Genomic DNA, 8,897 nt, shown 5'->3' with positions numbered 1-8,897 from the left:
CCCGGGAAGCCGTCAAGCTGACCGAGGAAGGGATTAAGCTCCAGGTGGCCGTGCTGGCTCCCGACCTTGACTTTTCTCAAGTTGGGGCTATGAAGACAGTGGAGGGCGAGAAAATTGTTGACATCCTCAAGCGCTAGATGGATACTTAATCTTTATGTTCCTTGCTTTGTTCTTGTAACTCGCCTTTATTTTGGGGCATGTTATAAGGCGCCCTTTGGTTGTAACGAATATTTTGGCTTTTTATCTCTACTGCCATTTTTCTTGGTTATTGCTTGCTTGCTCGGGCCGTCGTGGCTTTGCTTTTTGATGTGTTTTGTTTACTCAGGCTGTCGCGGTGACAAACCCCATTTGTAGGGTTTATCTTGAATTGATTTTTGGGGATTTTATCACCTTTTACCTATATTTATTCAAGAAATAGCATGGTTTTGTATATTCTCCTTTAATTGTGCTTGAATGTGAAAACATGCTTTTTAGGACTCAAAATAGCTAAATTTAATTCACCTTGATTCTATTATATGCCTTGATATGTTTGTTAAGTGATTTAAGGTTTAGGAGGCAAAGATTGGATCAAGGGAATGAAGAAAGAAAGCATGAAAAGTTGGAGAACTCATGAAGAAATGGAAGAACCGAAAAGCTGTCAAGCCGACCTCTTCGCACTTAATCGGCCATAACTTGAGCTACCGAGGTCCAATACTTCGGTTTATAAATTTTAGGGGTTTGTTTTAGTGACAAACAACTTTTTGTATGAAAGGATTAGTGATTGGTTTAGAAACTATACTTGCAACGAGATTTCATTTGTGAAATTCTAAACCATCGAAAATCCAATCATCAAAATGGCGCCGTTGCCGGGGAATTGCAATGGTGTTATGTTATTGGTTATTGTATATATGTGAATAGTGTGAATATGTGTGCTTTTGTTAGCTCTTGCTAGTTTTAGGATTTAATTTTCTTGCTTCTTATTTGATTTTGTTTTCATTTTCCTCTTGCTATCATGAATTCTCACTTTGGCTATGAGTGTGATTACAACTATGTTGTAGGTAATGGGGGCTACAATGAAGATGTGTATCAAGAATGGGATAACCAAAGGTGGGAAGAGCCACATGCACATGATCAATCTTCATGACAACAACCTCCACCAATACAATATGAAGAAGAGCCATTCTTTGATGCATATCAATCTAATGGCTATGGTGAACTCCCTTGTGACTTTCAAGAACCACCACCATATGCCTATGAGCCATACCCTCATCATAACCCTCAACCATACTCAAAAGCCACTTTTCACCAACCACCTTCATATGACCCTCATCCATATCCACCATTACAACAACCGTATGAGCCATATGAACCACATATAGAGCCACCACCATCTCAACATCACCACTTCCAAGAGCCACCCCCTCCATGTTATTACCAAGATGAACCACCTCAATTGTATGAAAATTTTCAACCACAAATGTATGAAAATTTTCAACCACAAGATGAATACCACTTTCCACCACAACCTCCCATGGAAGAATATTCATGTCCATCAATCCAAGAGCCATATGATCCTAATCATATTATCCAAGAGGAACAAGAGTCAATGGATCGTCTCAAGGAAGCATTGGATCAATTTCAAGCAACCATGGAGTGTGTTGTGCAACAAGTGGAAAGAGTGGAAATTATTGAACCACCACAACTCTACCAAGAAGAACCACCTTCCTACTATGAACATTTCCCCCAAATTGATGAACCCTTCCATCCACCCCAACCTCCAATGGATGACATCCTTGATGTTCTTGTTCAAGGACAAGAGGAAATAAAAAGGGATGTGCAACAATTCACGGCCGCCTTGGATGAGGTGGTAAACCGGTTAGCATCCCAATGCTTGAACTCTCAAGGAACTTCCATGGCTACATGTGGGGAATCAAATGAAGAGCATAACATAAAAGAGAGATTGGTGGAGAATGAGGGAAGTTGCTTTGTATTGGAACAATTGGAGGAAGCTATGATTATTGAAGAAAGGGAAGAATTGGTTGAAGACTTAGGAGATGCGGAGCCTCCATGGGAATCTAGAATTGAAGAAAACCCCTCCAAGATGATTGAAATTGATGCTAAGAAGGAAAGTGCACACCTTCCAAGACATATTCCATATGAAGATTTGGATGGGATAGAGCAAGAAGTGAGTTCCCTTGGTGATGAAGATCAAGCATCAAACCTTAGTGGTGAAGAATCCTTTGAGCATGAAGAACCTTCTCCCAACAAGATGAAAAGCAATGTGGAGGTAAATTTTTCTTACCCTCCCATTTACGACTTGAGTAGGAGAAAAGGTTTATATAAAATTGTTGAACAAAGGATTATAATTGAGAAGTCTTGTGAAGAGGTGGAAATCCTTAGAAAAAGGAGGATGGGAATTGAATACGCTTTATCAAAACTCTTGGAGTTGTCTTTGCCTAGGTTGCCATCTACTCCTTCATTTGAGTGGGTGAAATTTATTTCTATTAGCTTTATTATCCCACTTGAATATGGTTTGCTTGAAACGGATGGCCAACTTAGGGAGCTTTGTGGGATGAAGCGTAAACGCAAAAGGTTTTGTGGTTGGCGTTGCAAATCAAGACTCATTATGGTTGATGCATCAAACATGAGATATAAAGGTTGGAGTAGTGCTCAAATAGATGGGTCTAGGAGGATTGTTGGCCACTATATAGAGAATTCACCTTACTCACCACCCGGTTGGACTAATAATGATGATCAACCTCAAGACGGGTATGAAAACAAAGTGTGGGATCCCGGATTAAAAGAAGAGGATCAACATTGGGAGCCCATGGTTTGTGAAGAACTCCATCAAAGCTTGGAGATATTAATCTTGAATGATGGAGCTTATTGGAAGTCCAAGCATTGGTGGAAGTTCCAAGATGAGTACAAGCACAAGCCACCTTGAGAGAAGCTCTCCATAAGTCCAACTTAAGGACAATAAACAAAAGTGCTAGGTGGGAGACAACCCACCATGGTAAAATCCTTTCATTTTCTCTTTTGTACATATTGATAGAATTAGTTTAATTTCATGTTTTGTTTAGATAGTTGAGTTTAATTGGTAGTTTAGTATGTTAAATAAGGTTTTAGGGTGTTTTGGTAGCTGTTTGGAGGTTTGGAATGCTTGGATTGGTGCAAAAACATAAAAAAAAAAAATTTTGAAAAATAGAGCACCATCTACGCGTACGCGTACATGGCGCGTACGCGCACTTCCAGCATTTTCGACCATCCACGCGTGCGCGCCATGCGTGCATACGCGCGGATTGAGAAGTTCCAACCTCCATACATTTTCCAGAGAGTTGTGCCTGCGCCGCGCCAACGTTGTGCCTCTGGCACAAACCCCACTTGCGCACACGCGCACATGACGCGTACGCGCCACTCTCGAAATAAGCCAACGACGCGCGCGCGCCATGCGTGCGTACGCGCAGATTTCTTTCTCCCATCCACTTTTCTTTTCTTCTCCTCTTTCCAATTCTTTCCTTCTCCTTTCTTCTTCCCTTCTCCTACCCCTCATCCAACACTTCCAAACACCTTGGATAACCATTTATTTTAGTTAGTTAATTAGTTAGTTGGTTAGTTAATTAGTTAGTTTTAGTTTAGCTTTCATTTTATTTTCTCTCTTTTCATTATACGTGTTGGATTATTGACTTTGTTTATTATACGTTGCTGCCCTTATTGCCTAAATGCTATTTTAAGCATGAATGTTTTTAGATAATCTTTGTTGGATTCTATGATTGAGGTTATATTTTGTTACTTGGTTTTGAGTTCTTCATGCTTACCTTTTGAAAAATACCAAGTGATGAGAATTGTCTTCGAGCTTATAACTCTTTTGAATTGCATGTTGTAGCTAGCCACCATGTGATTTGAACCGTATTCTTTGATTAGGCAATCTCTTGATGGATAATGTTGAGCATTTACCTTAATGCTTTGTATTTCATGATTATATCCATCCATATGTTTGACTTGAATGCTTTCATGCTTCTCTAATGCTTGTCTTAGCTTACAAGCTTACTTAAAGCATCTCAAGCACACTAGGATAAATGAAGTGCATGCTTCTTTTGTGACATAGCTTTTATGCTAATGTGTATTCTAAACCACGCAATTTAGAATTCACACACCTAATATTTCTTAATGTCACACTAATTCACTCACCTCATTCTAGTGATTTACCTCATTCCAACAATGTATGCTTCCTTGCTTTTATATCTTCTCATCTTATAGTGTTATATTTTTGTTTTTCATAATGAATGCACCACAAGCAACCATGGAAGCGGAAGAAAGAACACATAGCAATCCGGAGAGTCGCCGTACCCCCTTGCTCATCTTTGAGTGCACCGAGGACGGTGCAAACTTTTAAGTGTGGGGAGGTCGTCCGACCGGTCGGCGATTTTGGGTGACAAATTTCTAATCCCAACACTTTTGCATTTCATTTTAGGTTTTTTGGATTTTTGTTGCATTTTCTTATTTTTGCATATATATACACAATAAGCTTAGTCAAAATAATGAAATTTTCCAAGGATTTCTATCTATAGAGCACCAATTGATTTGAGTGAAAAACTTTTCATAGAACTTGCTTGAATTATATATTTTGTGGAACATGATTTATGAGCTAAGAACACAAGCTTGTGAGATTTGAGCCTAACGGTGTGGTTACATCTTATAACCACTTATTTTTCCTTCTTGTGTGCATTATTCTCTTTCTATGATTGTAATCTTTGATTTGTTTGATTCTTTATGTCCAATTATTTCTTGTGTTCATGCATTTGTATGATTGAGGCCATCATTTCATTTAGCTCACTTACCCAAATAGCCTACCTTTTATCTTCCATTGTTAGCCAAATTTGAGCCTACGATTAACCCACTTGTTCTTAATTTAGCACATTACAAGCCTTAAAGCGAAAAACAATAAATGCCCTTAATTTGGATCTTTGATTAGCTTAGGCTAGTGTGTTTGAGTATCATTCAAGTGTGGGAACCTTGGGACATTGGGTGAATAAAAGGGTAGTTTTGTAATGTTATTGGAAATATTGGGAATTGGGTACATACTCATGTATTGATCAAATGTAAAACCTTATGCATTGAGGTTCTTGTATACAAAAAGAAAAAAATAAGAAAAACAAAAGAAAAAGAAATAAAAGTGAAAAAGAAAAATAATATGGAAAAGAAAAAAAAATAGAAAAAGAAAGAAAAAAAAAAGAATAAAAATAATAAAAAGGGGACAAAATGCCCCAAAGTGAAGCTCAATAAGATCAATGCATAAGTGTTGTGAAATGAAAAGAAAATGCATGAGTATGTGGAAAAGTGAGAAAATGGGTAGTTAGGTTAGAACTTAATTGTATAGGATGTCATAGGTTAGGTGGGAAGTTTAAGCTTATCAAAGATTCAAATTTCAAGCTCACTTGACCAAATATGCATCCTACCTTGACCCTAGCCCCATTACAACCAATGAAAAGACCTCATGATACTTGTATGCATGCATGAAATAAATGTTGATTGTTAGAAGAAAAACAAATCTTGGAAAGCATGAAATAGAGGAGAATTGAGTGAATCAACCCTAAACACTTGAGCGAATAGGGTGCAAACACATCCGGTGAGGGTTTGATGCTCAATTACATGTTTTCACCTATGATCATCATTCTTCATGCAAGTTTGTAAAAATATTTAACAACTCAATACAATTGTGGATTAGACTTGCTAGTCCTTAGCCCTTGTGCATATATGTTTCTTGGGAATTGATTTATTTTGACCAAGCACTTGCATTCATTTAGATAGTTGCATATAGGTAGATCGCATTTAGTTAGTTTCCATTGAATAAATGCCATACCCTTACTTCATTCTTGGTTTAAGCATGAGGACATGCTTGGTTTAAGTGTGGGGAGGTTGACAAACCCCATTTGTAGGGTTTATCTTGAATTGATTTTTGGGGATTTTATCACCTTTTACCCATATTTATTCAAGAAATAGCATGGTTTTGTATATTCTCCTTTAATTGTGCTTGAATGTGAAAACATGCTTTTTAGGACTCAAAATAGCTAAATTTAATTCACCTTGATTCTATTAGATGCCTTGATATGTTTGTTAAGTGATTTAAGATTTAGGAGGCAAAGATTGGATCAAGGGAATGAAGAAAGAAAGCATGAAAAGTTGGAGAACTCATGAAGAAATGGAAGAACCGGAAAGCTGTCAAGCCGACCTCTTCGCACTTAATCGGCTATAACTTGAGCTACAGAGGTCCAAATGATGCGGTTCCAGTTGGGTTGAAAAGCTAACATCTGGGGCTTCGAAACGATATAAGATTTGTCATAGTTGCATCACGCATAGGGGCGCGCACGCGCACGGTACGCGGACGCGCCGATGGTGGCACATGACCCACTTAATGCAAACGTGGCCAGCGATTTTAGAAGCCTTGTGGGCCCAATCCAACTCATTTCTGATGCTATTTAAGCCAAGGATTGAAGGGGAATCAAGAGACTTTTAGATACTTTTCATACTTTAGAAGTTAGTCATCATTAGTTTTAGTTTTAGCTTAGTTTAGTAGTGAGAGTTAGTTTCTAGAGAGAGAAGCTCTCTCTTCTCTCTAGAATTAGGATTAGGATTAGGTTTAGTTCTTAGATCTAGGTTTTAATCTTTGCTTTCTTCCACTTCTATCTCTCAATTCTTTGTTGCTACATTCATCTTCTTCTATTCTTTTATTGTAATTTCCTTTATGTTGTTCTTATATTTTGTTGTAGATCTAGTATTGTTCCTTCTACTTTCTTCCAATTCAATAAGAGGTAATTCATAATAATTGTTCTTCCTTGCTTTTCTATTGTTGATCTCTTGCCTTTGTAGTTGTAGATTCCTTTAATTCTTGCAATTAATAATGTTTACTTCTATTGCACTCTATGTGTTTGTTGAAATGCCTCTTTTAGTTTTAGTGTAGATTTTGTTCCTCTTGGCCTAGGTAGAGTAATTAGTGACACTTGAGTTATCTAATTCCTTTATTGATTGATAATTGGAGAGATTGCTAATTGGTTTGGAGTGCACTAAAGCTAGTCTTTCCTTGGGAGTTGGCTAGGACTTGTGGCTCAAGTCAATTCATCCACTTGACTTTCCTTTAATTAGTAAGGGTTAACTAAGTGGTAGCAATGAACAATTCTCATCACAATTGAGAAGGATAACTAGGATAGGACTTCTAGTTCTCACACCTTGCCAAGAGCCTTTTATAGTTGTTAGTTTATTTTCATTGCCATTTACTTTTCATGTTTCTTATTAAAACCCCAAATATAACTCACAACCGATAACAAAACACTTCATTACAATTCCTAGGGAGAACGACCCGAGGTCCAATACTTCGGTTTATAAATTTTAGGGGTTTGTTTTAGTGACAAACAACTTTTTGTATGAAAGGATTAGTGATTGGTTTAGAAACTATACTTGCAACGAGATTTCATTTGTGAAATTCTAAACCATCGAAAATCCAATCATCAAAATGGCGTCGTTGTAGTATAGTGGTAAGTATTTCCGCCTGTCACGCGGACGACCCGGGTTCGATCCTCTTCGAGCCTTGTTAGGCTTCTTTCTTGGCTGTCGTGTGCTCGTGAGAGGGAGTGAGTGCGGGCGTGGGATCGGCTGACGCCGCCGTGGGAGTGGCTGACGGCTTCGTGAGGTCGGCCCCTCGCCGCCAGCTCCCGCTCAAGGTTTTGTACTCTATGCCTGAGTTCTTGCATGATCTTGGTGCTGTCGGCCCCCGTCCCCCCGAAGGGACGTCTTTCGGGGGTCTTGGTGTACATTTGTTGGTTCGGTTAAACAGAGGACCTCAACTGTTCGCCAGCGCAGGCTATCGAACTTGCCCTGCTCATGTGGGCCCCGCCTCCTTCGCGGAGCTCCTCCGAAGTGATGGGTCGCTCCATGTCTGCGCCGGGGTCCCCACAGATGGCGCCAATATTCGTTACCTGAGGTCCTCGGGTACTCAATGGGTCGGGTGGTGATGAGTAAGGGAGAGGGAGAGGCCCCGGGCTAACGTGGAACGAAGATGGGTGTGCGTTGATGATGCCGGAGATGGAACGGAGCAAGGAGGGTGGCCACCTGCAAGGACACTCCAATGATCAAGTCAGAGTCCGTACGAGAGGACGGCCAAATTAGGTAAAAGTGTGACATACCTTGGGGGGAGAGCTGTCCTCTCCCCTTATATACTATGCTGGGTGGGCCTAGCGGTTACCTAGCCCAGTGGTTGAGGAGCTCATGGGTGATTATTGGATTCTTGACAGTTTAGAATTTCACAAATGAAATTTCGTTGCAAGTATAGTTCTTAAACCAAACAATAATCCTTTCATACAAAAAGATTTTTTGTCACTAAAACAAACCCCTAAAATTATAAACCGAAGTATTTAAACCTCGGGTCATCTCCCTAGGAATTGCAATAAAGTGCCTTGTTATTGGTTATGAGGTATGTTTGGGGTTTTTGAGATTTTTGACAAGAAATATAAATGGCAAAGAAAGTGAACTAACAACTATGAAAGCCCTTAGCAAGGTTATGAGAATTGGAAGTCCTATCCTCATTATCCTCCTCAATTGTGATAAGAATTGTCCATTGCTACCACTTAGTTAACCTCTAACCATGGAGGAAATTCAAGTGGATAAATTAACTTGATTCCACAAGTCCTAGCCAACTCTCAAGGGAAAGACTAGCTTTAGTGGTATCCAAATCAATTAGCAACTTTCAATCTTCAATCAACAAAGGAATTAGATAACTCAAGCGTCACTAATTACTCTACCTAGGCCAAGAGGAATAAAATCTATACTAAAATCCAACCAAGCATTTCATCAAACACTTAGAAGGCACAAAAAGAAAGCATAGTAACTTGACAACAAAAATAGAATCTAACAACAACGATTGCAAG

This window comes from Arachis hypogaea, chromosome 11, assembly GCF_003086295.3.
Source record: "Arachis hypogaea cultivar Tifrunner chromosome 11, arahy.Tifrunner.gnm2.J5K5, whole genome shotgun sequence".
Classification (NCBI taxonomy): Eukaryota; Viridiplantae; Streptophyta; class Magnoliopsida; order Fabales; family Fabaceae; genus Arachis; species Arachis hypogaea.
The sequence above is the reverse complement of the archived record's forward strand: the minus strand, read 5'-3'. Positions refer to the sequence as shown.